We start from the raw sequence: 19,447 nt of genomic DNA, 5'->3' as shown, positions 1-19,447 counted from the left end.
CAAAATGTTTTAAGTTTTAGTTAGACCAAGTAAAGATTTCCTAAGCTAATAATGTTTTAAGCTAATGACAAAGGCCATGGCTTTGTTTGTTACTCTTCTCTTCACATAGGGATTAAAGTTTATTAAAACGTTTCTTTTTGCCTTTAGCCAGAACACATTTTCAAAAAAATATGGTTTGATTTGGGTCTTATTAGTTTGCAGTTACATGCCATTGTGATTTTTTCCCCCCTCCTCTAAGATTCCATTTGCAGGTCCAGAGTGTAAATTTAGACATCTGCTCATTCACACAGCTGCTGGAAGTAATAGAAAATTTCAGAGTTGGTCTGAAAAAATAGATACTGCCCCTAAGATGGTTTAAAAAAAAAAAGAAACTCCACAAACATAGTGTTCCTTACAGGAGACGACCCTTGAAAATGGTACCGGCTTGCATTTGGACAGCACTGATTGGTTCATAATTTCTTCTTTTCCCCGTTTCGCCTTTATCTGAGAGCCACATCTTTTCCCTGTATCCCTTTTTTATCCCCCTCTGCTTTTTGTAAGGAGAAGCTTATGGGTTTCGTCCATCATGCTGCCTCTGTGTGCCGGTCGCTGTCATGCTTCCTGCTGGTGAATCATTAGGTATTGCTTTTTATTAGCCTCTGGTGTAATGGCGGTGGGAGGAGGAGGTGGTGTGGTGCTCGGCGTCGATCCGGCAGTAAGCCAGCGCCGCTGTCAGCTTTACGCACGGGAACAAACACCCCATTAAAACAAGACCTTCACATATTACTGTAATAAAAGCCCCTGCTCTTGCCTTTATGGGCTTTTTAATTATGTCTATTCATCTTCCCAGGTTTTGTGAGCTACAGTGGCATGATGAGGCCCATTTCATAAATACCCCTCTACAGGCAGGAAGGGGAGTCTTGGAAAATGGACGAATTTTAAACATGCGACCATTGTGACTGGGAGCTGCATGTACCAGCGACGCCGCACGATTACTTTGTGGCAATGGGGCGGATTGAAATGTCTCCTACCGATCGGGGCGCTGGTAATATTCATGCAGGTTACACCGAAAGAAAAATGATCCACAAAACATAATTCATGTATTCAATATTAAGGTTGGATGTTGGTACTCTTGGCATGAAATATTAACGTCTACAACCAGCAACGGAAATACATGCAATGCCATTTTGCATGCATTCAAATTTTAACTAAAATTTCATCTTCTGCATGATTGGACTGCAGTTTTGACCCCTCTTAAACCGCAAGAAAAAAAAGTTAAATTTACAAAAAACATTTTCAGAAACTAACAAAAGCTCTTCCACTTTTATTTTCTTTTTTTTTAATCTTGGGAGAGGTGTGTCAGTCTTGCATCAACTTGGGAGAAGCAGACATTTCAGTTCTGCTCAAAAGAAAGAAGGAAAGAGGAAAGAAAGAAAGAGAAAAAGAAAGAAAGACGTGGGGTTATAAATGTTTTATTGGCTTAACTCAGGTACAAACAGAATGCCCAGCGGGTTTATGGAGTCTGCTGCAGACTAAAGTGCTCACTGAGACCATCACCACATGAGCAACACCTGCTCCACACAGATGAATAAGAGGCTGAGGGAGCATGAGAAGGAAAAGGCAGGGATTATTGGCTCTGTTAGCTACAGCAGGCAGAATTAGCCAGGAAGATGTTACCAGGGGTTACCAGACTCAGTTTTGTTGAACTGATTCAGGAAGAAGCGCCGTCCTCTAACAGGATGGGACCCAGAGCTGAGGAAAGACACGATACCAATGCAACGTGGAAAAAAAAACATTTTAGCTTCAGGGCAACGAGTGGTTGGTCTGAGGGTTTGACTTAAAAATGGTTAAAACAGGAGGTTTTAACCTCTCCAAAACACATTCGTCTCACATTTCTGCTATTGCTTTTGTCACAATGGCACCGGAGAACGTGTCAAAAATTTGTCTCCTGGACGCGTGCCGTATGCTCATTAGCCATCCCGGAGTGTCATGTAAACCGTACCAGCATCTGCTGCGGGGCTTTTTCTCTGCACCTGCCCACCGCAGCTGGTCTCACAGCAGCTACACACCTTGTTGTCTCCACCTGACGCCACTCATCTAGCCGCAGTCAAAAACATGTCATGTTAGGGTGGTGGAGTTGTTAAAAAAATAAGAAATAATTATTGCGTCGCAGTGAGGGGGCTCACCTTACGGCTTTGGTCAGGAAGGAGCAGGCTTTGTGTTGAGAGTCGACGAGAACACTGACTGTTGTCGCTTTCAGTCGGCATGTTATGTAGAACTTGAAGATCGGACGTAGGAGTCACCATTTTCACAGAGTTAAAAGTTTGCAGTTCTTGAAAGTGATTTTTCAGACTTTAAGTTACAAATAAAATGTAAAAAAAAAAGAAAAATGAAATTTAAAAAAAAGTCCTCGTCTTTACCACAGGTAAGTCACTTTAGTGGTGTTTCCATTACAAATGTGTGCAAAACTTTGTCAATATTCTACTAATGTCAAAAACCCAATTTCACAATTGCAGTGTTTTTATTAAAGTAAAAATCACACATGTATAATTTTGTTAATGCAATATGTTCATCTGGTTGTTGATCCCATGACTCTTGTGATGCAAAGAAGTGTTTTCATAAACAAGCAAATTTATTTCTTAATTCCATTTTGCCCAGTTTTATGGTCTATGGAAACGCAGCGGTCGTCTTGGTTTCAGGAGTTGCTTCTTCTCCTGCTTTGGATAGGTTTGGTTTTAGTTGCTCTTGAAGTTAAGATGCAAGTCACAGTTGTGCGGCTTTTTCTTCCGCTCAACTTTCCATTGACATGGTTAGCTACAATTCTCAGTGAGTCGCCAGCTTTGACTTTGAAACCGACGCTCCAAAAAGAAAAAAAAAAAGAAAAAAATAAATATTTGAGACGCACAACTGAGTATCCAAGCTGTGCGTTTTGGTTTTTCCTTCTGGTTTTTTTTTGTGGAACATTAAACATTTTCAATAATATTCTAATGTTGGGACATACCTGTCCTGCCTTAAAGCAGGACAGGTAACTGTAAGACGGTGCTACAGTTAAATGTAAACAAGATAAAAGGAAAACCAAGAGGAAAGAGGACACACTGACAAAATGTGCTTCTGAATAAATATATATATATATATAGGTATTTTTCAAAGTGCATAAACAAATCATAGAGTAACTTCTCTTACTTCGCTCCTGTCATCGTGTTTAAACTTGAAGGCTTTCAGCTGGAAATGAAGTTTATCCTCTTGGCTCCTCGGCATGAAGTAAAACTGGGCTCCTGTCAGCTTAGAGTCAGTCAAACACCTTGAAATGACACACAGAGATAGAGAAAGAGAGAAACCGCATTCACACACACACACACACACACAAACCTTCCCTAAATCTTAATTTATCTGCAGATTTTTTTTTTATATACCCCAGTTAGTCCAGAGCTCCTCACTTGTGGTTGCCAATAAAGGAGTAACTGGGATGAGAACTTGGATTGGGGCTCGCGGTGACCACACAGCTGTCCACCAAGACACTCAGAGGGACGTGGTAGCCCTGCATCACCGTCGCCGCCTCCACATGCATCATCTCTCTCACGAAGAAGACGTTGGACGCCCTGGGCGACCGCCAGACCTCTAATCAAATCCACACAACAAACATGCACAGTAAGTGAAAAGGCAAAGTCGGGACCATCAATCGGATTAGATTAAGCTAAAACGATGCCCAGGGGAAGATGATTGGTCTGGACTGATGGAGATACGGTAATATCAATAAAAAGAAAAGAAGGAATTAAAGAAATTGAACCTGGATAAGAAGCATAAACAAGGGTCTGTTTCTGCGAAATGCAGTTTAAAAAACTGGCTTAACTTCTCTAAAGTAATCAGAGCGCTGGAAGACCAACTTTTAAGAAGAACAGTTCAGCTCTGATATCATCTGCTGTCCATTTGGAATTAATTAGAAACCATAATCAGGAAGATATTGATCGCCTCGCCGTGAGGGTGACCCTGTCGGGTCAGCTCCCGCATACGAGACGTGCAATCTCACCTCATCCTGTTTAGCATTTTCAAGAGTTGGCAGTAAAGTCACAATCTTTAAACTTTCTGGATATAAATCAGTATTTTGTTTATTTATTTTTTTAAACCTGCACCCACCTGTCATGAGGCACAACGCAAAGTGAAGCTACTGTTCTGTTTGCATTTCAAAGGCGAACGTCGTCCACTGAGGCCTCAAGCGTAATGCCTCCTGCGAGGAAAACATAGAAACCCGTTCATTACAGATCATCTTGTGCAAACGTGTTTACATCAACCCTTACAGAGAATCGATCTCAAAATCTGCTGTGGAACTTTTATACATCAATATTGTTCCCGGATATTAAACTTGTCAGCCTTGTAAAATGTATTCGGCCTGAAATATACATGACAAAACAGCAGTATTCTAAAATCTACTGTAAAAATTTTACAGCAGTTACCACGTCCATTTTGGCGTCGTAAAAATGTATTTCTTTTTCCAGAGAATGGGTGTAGATAAGAGCCACTTCTGTCATCTGAGAGGATCGAAACTCACCCAGTGACTTCACACGCACACTGGCAGTCGTGTATGAGTTGAATACTTGCGGTAACTGTGCTGCCACAGCCCTGTAGTTCTGTCTCAAACAGCAGGATGTGATACACAGCATCAACCGCCATCAGCCTCCTAAACTCAGATCATTGGGTTGGATCAGCTGACCATTACCTGGAAACAGAGAGGAGGAATCAAATTAACAAGCTGAGGTTCAGAGACAGAACATATAATGTGTCGCTCTAAAGTCCAACAGGAAAGCAGTGACAAAAAAGAGAAATCACAGGAAACAGAACACGGATCTTTAAGTCAGTCTTGGAGGCCTGAGCTTTCCCCAACTCAGGCCTCCAACCCAGACACAGAGCAGGAGGAAACTCAACTACAAAACAAACACAACTGATCAATTCCAGCAGCCATTACCTAGAAAGTTCTTTTTGACCGCCACGGTGACCTTTTCTTCACCACAGTGCACCGACCTGGTCTCCGCTGGCGCAGGCACGGGCCGCTCGAGCTTCACAACTTGGAAGATCACTCAGATTGATTGATGTTGTGCAGACCGAGATGCCGGCGAGTTGTCAGAAAGATAAAACGCCCCTGAACTACCTCAGGTCTTTTTCTGCTGGGGCCAGGACTGGACAGGTTGAGCTTTGGGCCTTGGACTAACAACACCTCTGCAGCTGAGTCGGTTTTCTTTTATTTCTGAGGAAAGCCTGGCCTGGGCCACCTGCAGGCTTTGTGAAGTCTGCTCCTCACCAAATGGGGCAGGTTTCTGAGCCGGTAGGTTTTGAGCTGGAAGGTGACAGGAGAAAGCCGAGTTGCCCACTGTGATCTTGTTGTCTCTTGTTCTCTTTGGGTTTGGTTGGCGGTCTCATTGGTGACCAACGAGTTTTGAGCTGCGGAGCCAAGATTTCCTCCTGACACAAACAATAAAAAAGCAGCTGCTCTGAAACCCATCATAGCATCTCACCCAAACACGTAGTAAGGTTTTTGTGTTATTTCAAAGAGCAACTCTGCCACCAAAAGATAAAAAAAGTTTGAATAATATTCAAACAAAGCAAAAACACATTGAACGCAGTTTTAAAGTTTAAGGTGAACCTCAGAGCTCAGCTTTGCCTCAACAGTTAAAGAGGCATCCGTAAGACATTTCGTCTCTCCAGCGTCAGACCTAAAAGTTGCAGATACATCTCACAAAAGTTTAGCTTCAGTTTTAGCCACAGCTTGAAGGAGATAGAAATATCAGTAAAGACTATCAAAACCTTTTAATTGAAGTTGTGGAACATAAGGTTTTGTTTTTAGCTTTAAAGCTATTTTTAGAACAGTCGGCTTTGGAGCTGCTAAATTATCTGACGCCACAAAGTACATAAAAGAATCCAAAAAAAAAATGATGTTAATGTTTGAAGATCAGCATAACAGAGATATCAAATCAAAAGGAGTGGACCCAGGAATGTTCCACTGTGAAAAATATTAAAACACTTATAAAATTGCATTTAGAAAAAAACCATCAGTTTTATAAATTTTTTTTAATTGTCTGCAGTGACTGATTGACCTCTCTCTCGTAGATCAGGATGTGATAAGGACTCTCTCTCTGCCTCCGCTTATGATGACTGTAACGAGCAAATTCATCTCAAAAAACAGAAACAAGTCTAACCTCCAACAGTGAACCTTTCACTGCCCTCATGAGGCAAATCAATCACATCTCTCAGGGCGTTTAAACCTCCAGGTCTGCATTTTTCTTTTTTCACATTATGGTCTTGAATGTCAAGGCAACGTGGTCAGCAGTCTGCTGGGTTCAGCAGGAGCTGCTCATAAAACGGAGATTTATGATGGGCCACCTTCACAAATGTCACCACCACCAGATATGTTTATATATATATGTGTGTGTGTGTGTGTGTGTGTGTGTGTGTGTGTGTGTGTGTGTGTGTGTGTGTGTGTGTGTGTGCGTGTACACGTCCATCACTCACAAGAAAAAAGGGAAGCTGCTCTCTGTTATCCATCTTTTGATATGGATGATGTTTCAAAGTGGCATCACGAGGACGCTGTTTGATTTCCAAACTCCACCAAAAAAAATACTTAAAAAGTTTTTCAGCTTTTTCACATATCAACAAATGTATTAGTTACAAGACATGACGGTAGAATTGTGAAAATTGTATGTTTTCAGTGCCTAAAGTTAAAGACTCTCGCTCTTTTTTTTTTTGATGCATGAACAAATCAACTTTTGGATGGCCCAACCTCATCCTGATGGTGGCGATGGTGGTCTGTGTTGAAGCTCCACCTCAATCTAAAAGCCGACCCAGTCGGACTGCAGGTGAATTAACAAAAGCGGGGGCATTCCCACTACATGTGAGAAACCACGGCAAAGTTAAGCATAATTTGTAAGTAAAAGGGAGATGTTAAGTGTTTTGGGGGACTTTAGAAATGTCTGAAAAGTGTGGCATGTGTTTGTTTTTTACTCTGATGCCCCAAATGATCAGTCTTTATCAACGGAGCACTTTTTAATCTACGTCAAGAGCAACAAGGTGTGATTAACATGAAGTAAAGACAGGAGGCAGAAGAAAGATGATAAATAATGAGGAAAATATGTATTGTGATGATGACCAAGATGTCAACACTTTAGTAAACATTTAGTCTAAAATCAAGATAACAGCGCCAAAACAAATAAATAAATACAAACTAAATAAATACAAACAAACTTGCATCTACATTTATTCCATGAATGACCACAAAAAGACACACATGTACAAGAATTAAACGTATTTAAAAGAAATGCAAATTCGGTGTCATGAACATTACATAAGGAGTTGTTTTTTTTTTACTTTCAAAGTGAATAAAAGCACCATCATTTTAGCTTATTCTGATACCCTTAAATAAAATAGAGCGTCAACAACTACTGTGCACTCAACTTAATCTCCGATTAATCAGTTAAATTTTGGCATTTGTATTTGTATCATCCCCCTTTTTTCTCTGACACTCCTAAATAAGCTACACTGCAATTAATTTCATTCAAAGCACCTTTTTTGTACTAATCTACTGTTTAGTTTAGTCTCATCTACATTTATAAAGGCGTTTTTGGTTCTCGTCGAGGATCTTTTTACAGTAAGAACAAAATGCGTGGACAAATAAAAACCTAACGCGATTTTCTAGAAATTAGTCTCTGCTCTGAGGTTTAAATCAGTTTAAATGTATTGCACTAACACAGGCCGACCTACAGGAATATGTTAGTGCCGTTCCAGGATCTCCCTGCGGACTCCACAAAAGAGAGGCTGCTATTGTCAGGAACTGGCTTTTATCTTATCCTGATCACTGGCAAAACAAAGACAGGTGTGTGGATGTAGCGTGTGTGCGTGCGTGTGTGTGTTGAAATCAGTCCAGTCCTGCCAGTCAGACCCCTCTCGCTGCTGATCTCTAACATGGTTAGCTGCCTCTAATTTGGCCCCACGGGGCTTTAATTTGCTTCCCTTCAGGGGTTTCTGAAAAGGGCCTAGCAGCCATTTTGTTTTCACACGCAGACACACGCTCGTGCACCGCGGCTCCATCACTTCCTGCCCCCTGATAATCCTGCTACATTTTCAGACAAGGGCAGGTAAACAGGCCAAGCCCTCCGCTTTCGACGATAAACACACACTCCTCCCTCCCTTACCAGATGGGAAATCTTCAGCCGCGATGGCACACCGACAACGCAGATGTTCTGTGACAGCAACACACACATACACGCACGAGGGCGTTGAAACACACATATTTGCGTGGTTATCTTTGTGGGGACTTTCCATTGACTTCCATTCATTTCTACAGCCTAAACCTTACCCTTATACTTAACCTAACCCTAACCATAAACAATACTCAATTCACACCTTAGTTCTAAATCTAAGCCCTGATCCAGAAACAGCGAAAAAGGCTTCGGTCCCCACAAGGAGCAGTGGGTCCCCACAACGTAGTACATGTCAGTAAAATCGTCCCCACAAGGTATTACAAACAAACGCACACACACGTGTCCCTTGTCACATTTTGCTGACAGCACAAAGTCAGAAAAAAAAAAAACAGCTCGATTGGGCCCGAGCCGCGCTGCACCATACGGATTATGGTTATGGAGGCTCATTAAAAACATGTAGTGGGAGATGGATTAGTTATGGCCTGCTGTTGTGGTGGGCGAGATCAGTGGATTTCGGTGCATTCTGTCAGCGCGTGTGCGGTGCTGAATGGATCTGTGTGGGGAAGGGGAGCGACTGCTTTGCTTTCCAACATGTGTTTTTAGAAGCTGGCGTTGGTTCCGGTGCTACTACTTCAAATAGCAGCCTACGGAGTCAAGTTTTGTAGAAACGAGACGCGGCAAGAGAGCCAAGAAATGGAAGTGTTTGTTGTTGTGGAGAAGTTTTAAAAAGCAGGGCTTTTTTTGCAAAAAGTCGAGCTTGGAAGGTTTTTTTTTTTTTTACACCAAGAGGATAAATCAGCTTCAAATATTCCACCTGAACTAACTACGCCAACCATTACCAGAGCGCTGCACAAATGCACAATTTATTTATTTCTCCAGCAGGGGTGGGCATGTATCGTATAGTTTATAATTTATTGTGGTGAATTTCTTGTCATGATAAGAATTTAGGTTTTTGGTTGTCACAATAAACTCCAATTAACGATTGTTTAAAAGAAAAAAAACAAGCTGTCATTATGTGGGGATTGCCATTTGATTGTTTTTCAATCAGTGTCGATAAATATCAATATATTTGTAACTATAATTAAATGCAATAACTGTGTGATATAAACTGCAATACTTTAAGTCTTCTGTGTCCTAAAGAAGCACACTACAAGTTAAGTGTTTGCGCTATAATCGCTGTGCCATAAAGTAACTAAAAAAAATAGTTCTTATCTTCACTTTTATTGTTTTCACAATAGTACCATAAAATGTTGTGATAAAAATTTTAACTTTACTTGTTTTCTATTGGCACCCGATCAGGCATGTACAGAGGGGGGAGCTGGTGGTGCTTGAGCACCTGCCCTTTTTGCTCCTTGCCCCCAAGTGCCCTTTTGATCAAATTTTATTTTTTTTTCGGGGTATTATTTCCTAAGCCCTCTTCTAACACATAAAAACATGTGCTAAAATTCTTTGCTTTTTTGTACAACATAATAAGCCGGTCACCTTCTTACCTTTGACCTTTTGCCCGTGACGCATGACGCAGTTGCCTCTCGCGCAGTGAGATAAGGCGGCTAACTGGAGCTCAACGTAGCGAACGTTCCAGATTACAGAACAGTTTTTGGTGAATAAAAAAAATTGTTTTGGTGAATAAAGTGGAGTAGACTTGCTACTTGTCAGATGACGGAAAACGTTGAAGTATCGTTTCTGCTTCAGCTCGGAGTCGCGGTTTAAGCAGAGAGGTAATGAAATACAACGGACACTGACAGACCTCTGCGTCTGCCTTTCTCTGAAGAACCACAGAGCGGGAGGAGACAGCCAGGTGAGGAAAAACTGTTTTTATCTATCGATTCACTATTTTTATTATACAGACATTAGGCTGTTGTTGTTGTGCTATTAGCTAGCTGATAGCTAACGACTTTCCTAGCAAAGCTAGATAACTAAAAAGCTTCTCCCCTGTATCTTTAGTGATATCAGTCATTCTTTAGTATCGCTTATGCAATAGGGGCACATCGCCCATCCAAAACCGATCATCTCCATAAGGGATATGTGTAGAATTTCCTTTGCTGCATAATGTACATTGCATTTATTCTGGCGTTAGGTAAATGTATCTTGAAGGAGAATATCACTTAAATAATAGTCCAACAAGGATATTCATTTAGAATTGAAAATAATTCACCCTGAATTACCATGATAGATATAATGAATGTAATAAAAGTATAATGAATGTAAAAGTATAATGAATTAATGAAGGGGAAAAATGAATTAATGAATTAATGAAGGGGAAAAAACTCAACCCAGACTTTAAGTTTAGGGTCTGGTTCACAGAGTATGAAGTTAAATTTGTTTCCTAATTATTCAATGGAGAAAAAAAATAACTAACCTCAGTTAAATAAAATAAAATTGTAATCAAAACTTTTGGAATTGTAATGATTCCTTTAAAAAAAAGTTTTGTTTAAAATACTATTTTTAATTAAATAACTCATTTTTTACCAAACAAACATTTATTTGCACACATCAAAAATCTTTTGTTGTGATTTTAGGCCCTGCTCAAGAAGTCATGTGAGAATCACAAGCAAAACTTTGAGTCACGAACAAAAACTTAGAATAGCAAGAAAAGATTTCTGACAAGCGCAAATAAGTTTGTTTTGCAAAAAAAGTTAACTTCATGAGTCAAAAATGTGTGATTTAAATTTTTTTTTTAAAGTTTCTTTTAAGCAAAACTCAGTAGGTCTTTCTCATGGTGGCAAGCATTAACAATTCAATTTTTGCTTTTGTTTTCTTCGTTTTTCTGCAGTTCCACATTAGTTCGATGCAGCTCTGCTTTCCTGAATGGAACGTCTTCATCTTCACTGCAAGTGCAGCAAACAGGCAGCTCTTTTTATAGATTACTGTACTTTAAGAGGTTGCATTGTGCCCTTGTTTATATTTTTAATAGTGTAATTCTGTAAAGACAAAATATGTCTGGTCCAGCTCTGATTTACATATCTTGCTAAATTGTGGGTTTGAATATTGCAATACTTTTCTATAACAAAATAGACCTGCAGAAAGAAATTACTAATAAAATATCTTACATAGGCATAGTGTTATGCTCTATATGGAGGTGTTTGTTAGCTTTGATTGTATATGTCACATTTTTGTAATTCATCATTGTTTATTAAACTCTGAAAACTGTGTGGCTTTGTTAATATTCTATCCTAGAATGCGGTTAGATGTGCCCTTTTTTTGTTGTTGAGCACCTGCCCCTTTAGTGGCCTCTACACGGCCCTGCACCCGATGGCAGAATAATCCAGTGATTGCAGGAATAATCCATGTATAAAGATACTAGAGCTGAAGCCGCAGGTTGAAAACCAAATATAAAACCTTTCGTTAGTTTCTTTGGAAGGAACTAACAAAATACTACTATGACGATGTGTGTGGGAGTTGGGGGGGGGGGTGGAGGGGAGAAAGAAAAATATGTTTAGGGGTGAGGGTTAACAGACAGCAGTCCAGTCTGGTCCCAGTGGGACAGACAAGCAAAACCAGCACAGCCCATCAGTCACCAACATGCCTCTGCACAACCTCCTGCTTTAAAGACACACACACACACACACACACACACACACACACACACACACACACATACACACACAGAGAGCTAATGGACAGTTATTAAAGACATGCATCACGCTGCGTCACCTACCGACCACACATAAGCTGGAAAATGTCTGCATGAAGCTGCCCAAACTCCACCTAAGGCCGAACATCACTTTTGATTTTTTTTTTTTTATCTCAGCATCCCTGACATTTCTCATGGCGGCCTCTGAATGGCCTTTGTCCCTCCGCAAAGGTCCTGATTGACAGACGCCGTCACCTCTCGCGGAAGAACAATGCGTCGGCGGGAGAAACGAGGAGTTGACCTTTTAGCCCCGACCGCACCCCAACATCATGGAGTCCAAAGTTCCCCAGAGGTGGAGAGACACTTTTCATTTCTCCTCGCAGCTTCAGCAGACCTAATCTGATGATATTTCGCCGCTTCCTGTCAAAGATAGCTTTAGGTGAAGTTCCACTCCAACAAAGTAAAAAAAACAACAAAAAAAAAACACACACACAATCTCCCACAGTGGACAATTATATTTGCTAAGCTTGACACATTCATCCTCTGATGGCGGACGGTGTTTCCTCACTTTTGTTTAGCATTCCTCCTCACTCGCCTGACTGCGCTTGTCAGCGTACAGTAAACATTTCATGGACCACCGGCGCTGTGATTTACCGCAGCCGGTAACAGACAGGTTCAAGAGCCGGTTGGACGATTTATTGTTTTTGTTGGTTCCTTAAAATAAAGCTGCTAACGCTCAACATCTGTGTGACTCTACCGAACGAGCAGAGGAGCAGACGCGGCGACGTGGGGAATGCCGGGTGTCAAAACACGTCAAAACATCCAGTGGAGCTCCTCAAACCCCGCCTGCGCCGCCGGCGGGCTGTCACTTGTTTTATCCCAACCAGTGAATCAGTCACCGTTTTGTTAGCTTAGCATCTGGAATATTTAATACGACTCTTTCAAACGTCCTCCGTTGATGTCGGATTGTTTTAGCATTTATTTTAACTTTGAAACTAGATGAACATGAAATGTGCAACACCCTTCTAAAGTTTAAAATCTCAAAAAGTATTTGAAACCGAGCGTTTTCTCCCAATTTAGAAAACAGCGTAAGAACTTCAGGACGAGTTTGATCAGTCAGTTCAGAAAAGCGTTGTGTAAAAAAAATGTTCGCAAGTCGAATGAAACCTGTTTACTCTCTCACCTGTGCAGAACCTCTGAAGAAGAGACGAGCGCAACTTCCTTCTTCACAAAATGTAAACGGAAATGGCGTGGCGTCAGATTGTAGCGATTTTAGGATTTCCCTTTTGTCTTCGGTGAAACACCGTGAGTCATTTCTCCTGCTAGCGCTCCATTCGAACGTTTGCTGTGGTTGTATTTACCCATAATGCCCTGCGCCATAGTCCGCTTTCTGCTTTTGGAGCTCTCTCCGGTTCGCTTAGCGTTCCAAATACTGGTTCCACACATCTTTACCAAAGCTTTACTCGAGTTGTGACAATAAGTACATCTGTCTCATTCTAAATCACTGGGTTCAGACCTCCATTTACTGGAAAATATGTAAGTATTATGCTTTCCTGACTCTTAAAAATGACAGGAAACAAATGGTACAAGTACATTATCTTAACATTATGCTGGATGCTTTTGACCACAGACTCTTGGGGCCGTGGGTGGGCCCTCAGGAACTCAAAACACTCCTGATCTAATTCACACGGTTGCATTCCGGTGTTTACGTCTCTGAAAGGTCTCAGACAATCGCTCCTGCTTAAAGAAAACGGACATAAAAGGCGCGTTTCCAGGAGAACGGGCTGCCTTCCTTACAAGGGCGCAGGACTCTCCTGAATTTCTCTCGGCTCGGCTGCAATTCAAGCCTTTTGTTTAATAAACAATTTGTCAGTGATGTATCGAACGCCTGCTCTAATTTGATTGTCCGTGAAATGTGCATGGAGGTGCTGCCTGCTCTCTGTCTGCCCAGACAAAACTGATATTCCACCCTTCCTCTCCGTCTCTCTCTCTCTCTCTCCAATGTCGCAGGTGCTTGCGGTGCGCTTGCATGTGCATTTTTATAGTGCATGGAGCGATCCTCTAGGGTTTGCAATTACATCTAAATGGCATAATCGGACATGATGGATGATTGTTGCTTCTGCGACATGTCTAGACCTCGTCTCCGCCCGAGCAACAAGATTAGTTGCACGCAGTTGCAAGGGATGAGAGATTTGCTCTGCTTTATTTTCTCCCTTTGTACCAGGACCCGGGCAACGCTTAAAACTATTTTACCAAAGACAAATCGACAGGTTCTCCAAGCAAACAGGCCGTTTTACTGCAGAATAGAAGATGGGAAATTCTCATTTTTCTCATTTTACATCTGAATCCTCTTATTCTGGTGCAGGAACAAACCTAAAATCAAACTACATTGCGCATAAGCAGGATGGGAAAGGCAATATTGGGCTAAAATGACCAGGCACGTGTGCCTTTGCATCATTTTAAAGAATTTTCATCAATAGGTGGCACTGTGGCATCAGAAGTTCACTCAGCAGCACCTGTTAGTGGCTGTGGCAGCCTCCTTGCAAGCAAAAGTCATCACACGCAGGATGGAAGGTAAGCCGAGGGTTGTTCTGCCTCTTAAAGTTCAGCTCACGGCTTACGCGCCACATCAGCCTTGCAAATAAAGGCTTTGGCGACGCCTAAAGGATCAATTTTGGAGTCTGAGGTAAGATGTTAAATGGACACCGTAATTGGGAGATTTCAGTCTGACAAGTTCCTTCACAATTCTCGTAATTATCAGAGACAAATTGCTTCTTTCCACGGCCTGAGCTGCTCAAATTGAAACGTGAGCAATGCGAGGCGGGCAATTATCTGTAAAAAAGATTCATCTTTTCTTTTTTCTTTTTGTCTGACAAAGTGTAAGCACTCGGGTCCTGACAGAGCTCGTCCGGGAGGTAAATAGAGAGTCGGGGCTTGCTTTGTCAGACGGATCTCCTAATTACCCCGGACGGTCAGGAAGCAAGAAGTGGAGACAAGAGACTGTCAGAAACAGAAAGGAGATGTCTTCTCAAGGAGGCATCAATCGAATGAGGTCATACAGGAGCTGCTGTCACTCTGGCTGTCACCAGCCATGAAGAGGCATGTTCTGGAAAAGCGGCACTCTTGTGCCTTCTTGCTTCTTGTCAAATGAATCTTTGATTGCTCTTGTTCGCTGTTACCTAACTGAGGCGGAGGCGTCCAACAATCCTGGAAGCTGACCGGGGAACACAAAGACTTTGTTCCTCATCGTCTTTTTTTTCTTTGCACTCGGCCGGTCGTTCGGAGGCATCGTGCAGATGTTTACCTAGAAGAGAGAGAGAACAAAAAAACAAGCAACTCAAAAATAGCAAGCGATCCCTTGGAGTCTGGGCTGTCGTCACTGCGGATGATGTGCGTGGAGAAGGGAAGAGAAAGAAGGCAATTCTCCCTCTCCTGATCAGGAGGCCCCACATTGGAGCCCCTTTGTATCCTTCATACAACTTGAAATGAGCTGTAAAGTCAGCCTGGGTACCTGCTTTGAATGCATTCTGTTCACCGCTTTGATCAGACATACAGCTTTCCCAGACACGGCTGATTTACCTGCCATAGGGACCGGAGAGACTCCTGCGAGGCGCTGTGCGGATTGTGAAGACACAGCCTCATATGTTTTAATCTGGGTCTGCATTCCTCAGCCTAAGAAAGTGGAAGTTTTCGCTGCGTAATAACTTTGAGTGAAAATGCTGCAGTTTATGCTATGATGGTATTTGCTAATTCCAGCTGTATAGCTTCCTGTACAAAATCAGTAAAATCTTTGTTGATAAAAGATGTTGATTTACTAAGGAACAAAGCTATCCACTCTTTCTCAGGATGGGTCTGCCTGTCAAAATTACTCCACCAGTGCATTGATGATTCATGCAGGAGGTCACAAGAAACACCTGAAGGTCTCTCTTATCTTATTTAAGGTTGGTTTAAATGATTTGACAGGACAACAAGTCAGTGGGCGAGCTGCAAGGCAAACACCACTGCAAACCAAACAGAATTTGCCTGAACAAATCTCATCCAGATGATCCCCAAAACTTATGGGAAGATACATTAGACTAAATAGGAACTTTTTGTAGATTTACCCCTTGTTAAATGTGTCATATTTAAAAAAATGACTGTCATGCGTGCAGTCAGACATGGTTACAGTCTGACTGTACGCATGCACGCAGTGATGGAAGAAGATCATACAAACTGTTTAAGCTAGCCTGCAGTCCGCCACTGAACAGACGTTCCATTCGAAGACTGTAGCTTTTACCAAAATAAAAGTGAAGGGTGGAGCTTCTTAGTTGTTCAGAATGACTTTGTGTGTTTCTTTTGAGACCCAAAAAATGTCTAAACAGCCAAAGTTGACATTGTTATAAACAAGGAAAAATGTTCTTGCCTTCTTTTAGCCAGCTGGGTGTCAGTGTGCAGCAACTTTTGTGGTACAGGCAGCTGGTTTACTCCTAGAGAAAACTCATTAAATGGACCTTCAACTGTAATTAGTATCTGGTCCATTGCAGTCCACTTACCTAAACCTTCTTTTCCCCTCTGAAATGAGAACCACTGCTGCTTACATATTCCTGGGTTTTTTTTTCCTCCTCTAAATCTTCCCTCAGTTCCTTCTGCAGCCAGACATTAAAATGCAAACTCCCACGCCAATGTGATCACTGAGAACACGGCAGAAACAAACGACTTGGTGAAATAGCCGCTGGCAGAGACATCACTCCTGCCCCAAACGCTGGCAGCTCCCCGTCTTCGGCACTGGAGGAAAGTACTTTCACTCCAACCCCCTCCCCCCAAACCGCCTGGACTCTCCCCGTGACATTCACAGAGATATTTACCTTGTAAAGATCCTGACATTTCACTGTGCTCTCTAATAACATCCTGAAATATGAATAAGAGTGCAGAGAGAGAGTGGAGAGAAAGCCGGCAGAGCTTTTGTTAACAGGTATTGATTGATGCCGAGATGGGGGGTAAGGAAGGAGACGGGCCACGGGGAGCCACTCTTCACTGATTGTCTGTTAACCCTGTCAAAAAAAATAAAAAAATTTAAATTCTGCGCTGGCCGGGAGCTTTGCTGGTGGCCACGCAGTCGTCTGTGACTTCCTTACGAAATCATAAACCCAGTCATTGGTGCAACTCGCATGAAAGACCGATGGGGTTACAAGGCTCAATCGATATTCAGGAGCGGCGGTTGCAACTGTGACTGTGCAACCAGAGGGACTCCTTCCCCATCTGCACGAGCCATTTGAATCTTTAAGGATCACCTGACTGGCTCATTACTGCAGTAAAAACACTATTCCTGATGCAGACATAAGCTGTCCGTATTGACACAGCGAAGCTTTCAGTGCAATTATCTCTCAGGTATGGTGTGCGGATTGATCGTAGACTTCAGTGGTGCAAATCTGTCTTCAAAGCGAACCGAATGGATGTGTTTTAGAGAAGCGTTTATCGGGGGAATGGGTGAAACTTCAGCTCTGGATTGAATATTTTTCTGAAACCCCGAGCAGCAAATTATCTTCGATCATTAGGCTGTGCTCGCGGTACAACGTCTGACTATGGAAAGCTGAGCAGAATGCGGGAAAGGGCCGACTGTGTAAGTCAGGGTTTACTGCAGAACATGGGGGACACAACTGGTGGTCCCTGCTGATGGGTTTCAGAATGATGGATTAGCTCTTAATTACATTCGGTTAGATTAAGGAAGTATATGTGTCTGATCATTTGATTAATGGAGGATTCCTAAGTACTTTGGAAAAGACTGGAATTTCACTTAAGTGTTCTGGAAAGAGATTTTCCAGAAATTCCAGAGGAGAAATGTTTAACGTTGTTCACGATAACTCACTGGATCTCAACAAGTAAAAAAAAAAAAGATCTTACCGTTGATTTTAGACATAGTTAGAGCAGCTAACGGGGTCAGCATTGAGAAGGTTGAGGTTGTAGACTCAAGCGACGGTCAAAACTGGTCAACAAAGGATTTATTTTTGTGCATGAATGTATGGAATGGACAGCTACAGCTACTACTGAAAGTCACAGGTTCTGGAAGAAGCTGTCAAATTTTAAACTTTCTGAGCCAGACTTTTGAAGAAGTTCTTCATCATGAGATTAGACTGAGCTAAAATTAGCTTTTATTCCACATATAATACTGATATCTTCACTGTTTATGAGCCTGAAGCTCTCATAAAAAAAAAATTCTTGAGGAGCAACTCGATCAATACAAGTCAAATAGTTCTCTCATGGTGAGTTATCTTCTTGTGGTAGTTGAGAACTCAATAAAACTTGACGATTCATAATTGCTAGGCAGCTTAAGCCTTTAGGTCTTAGAATGCCGTCCTGATGGGAAGAGTCAGATATATTATGTTCTCTTGGTTCAAATAAATAATATTATTTTGATCATGTTTATTGTGTATTTAGCCAAAAACACACATTTACCAAAATGCATATGGGTGGGTGTGATTTTTTTTTGTTTGTTTTTTTTGCCTGCAGAAACACAAAACCAACAAGACAACTTGATTAGAAATCATGTCGACCTGTTGGTTTTGTCCATTTTTATCTTAAAACTTTCAGCAGAATTTCATTTTGGGGTTTTTGGTTTTTGTTTTCGTTAGAGTTTTCCATTTCTTCTTTGTGTGCAGTTTGGCTTCTGGGTGACCTAAGTTGAAAAAAACGCCTGCTCTAACTCTCATCCACGAAATGACCTTCAGGCTGGTTGGATAGAACAGCTGTTGCCCTGAGAGTCCCCCTATCATCAGGAATAAAGACTAAACAGTGTGCCAAAGAGATCTGAACTATTCCTCCTTAAATCTGACTTTGTATTGACCATTGCAAAACAAAACAAGCATTGTGCAGATACAAAATTAACTTAAATGTAGAGATGAAAGTAAAGGAAAAAAGTAGCACCTGGAGTTTTTTTTCTCAACCAAGACACTTTCTTGCCCAACTGTAGGAGCCGTTTTTTTTTTTTTCGTGATTGCTGCAATCACCAGAAACCTCAGGGAATTCAAAATGAGTGCATACATTACCGCACTTTATTTAAAACCTCCAGGAACTCACGATGACTGCATACAATAATATATTCTTATTTTAACGACGTGTAATTTGTTGCACACGGTGGCTATGGATAATTCCACCCTTCCACAGCACTAAAAAACCAGTTTAGGGGCAATTAGAACAGATTGTTTTTAATGGAAGATGAATGGCTTTACTGCAGGCTGCCGCTGAATCAATACGTGGCCACAGTCTGCGAACTGCGCTGCATCATTTGCAGAAATTACTCCCCATTGATTGGGTGTTATCAGTCATTTTAATTCAATTTTGAATGACTGTAAGGGAGCACGGATATCTGACAGGGGGGGACGTTTCTTCTGCGTGTGACGGCGTTTTTGCTGCAGAATATTGGAAAAGGAGCGACGGAAGAGCAATTTTGAACTCCTCCCTGGAGCAAAACAGGAAATATGCGAGCTTCCGGTTGTGTTTCATTCGCCGTAATGCAAACAACCGAGGGGCTTGTCAGGCTGGGTTTGCTGAGAAGTAAAAACTCTGGGATAACAGGTGGTTGAGCTCAGCTGGTTTTTTATCTGTCAAAAGTTTTAGGAACTGTGAGAGTAGGATGATCGGGTATAAGGGTCAAGCAGTCAAGTCAAACGCTGTGCTAATGAGCTTGAATTATGCCATTAACCACCCACATGCTGTTGACTTTCAAGCTCTT

General features: G+C 41.7%; 1 long non-coding RNA gene and 1 pseudogene across 2 annotated transcripts; both read right to left on the bottom strand.

The window, feature by feature from the left end:
* Positions 1 to 1,591: 1,591 nt before the first annotated feature.
* Positions 1,592 to 5,391, bottom strand: LOC103476935 (zona pellucida sperm-binding protein 3-like; annotated as a pseudogene). Its single transcript, XR_014090354.1, has 8 exons — positions 5,343 to 5,391; positions 4,940 to 5,050; positions 4,526 to 4,693; positions 4,114 to 4,250; positions 3,417 to 3,597; positions 3,163 to 3,280; positions 2,166 to 2,257; positions 1,592 to 2,076 (listed from the first exon to the last, which is right to left on the bottom strand). The product of XR_014090354.1 is annotated as a zona pellucida sperm-binding protein 3-like (transcript).
* Positions 5,392 to 11,890: 6,499 nt separating this feature from the next.
* Positions 11,891 to 18,698, bottom strand: LOC103475679 (uncharacterized). The gene is made up of 2 exons (XR_014091280.1): positions 12,923 to 18,698; positions 11,891 to 12,159 (listed from the first exon to the last, which is right to left on the bottom strand). It is a non-coding gene; the product is annotated as an uncharacterized LOC103475679 (long non-coding RNA).
* Positions 18,699 to 19,447: the final 749 nt, after the last annotated feature.

The sequence above is a fragment of the Poecilia reticulata genome, chromosome 2, assembly GCF_904066995.2.
Source record: "Poecilia reticulata chromosome 2, P_reticulata-male-v2, whole genome shotgun sequence".
Taxonomy (NCBI): Eukaryota; Metazoa; Chordata; class Actinopteri; order Cyprinodontiformes; family Poeciliidae; genus Poecilia; species Poecilia reticulata.
The sequence above is the reverse complement of the archived record's forward strand: the minus strand, read 5'-3'. Positions and strand labels throughout refer to the sequence as shown.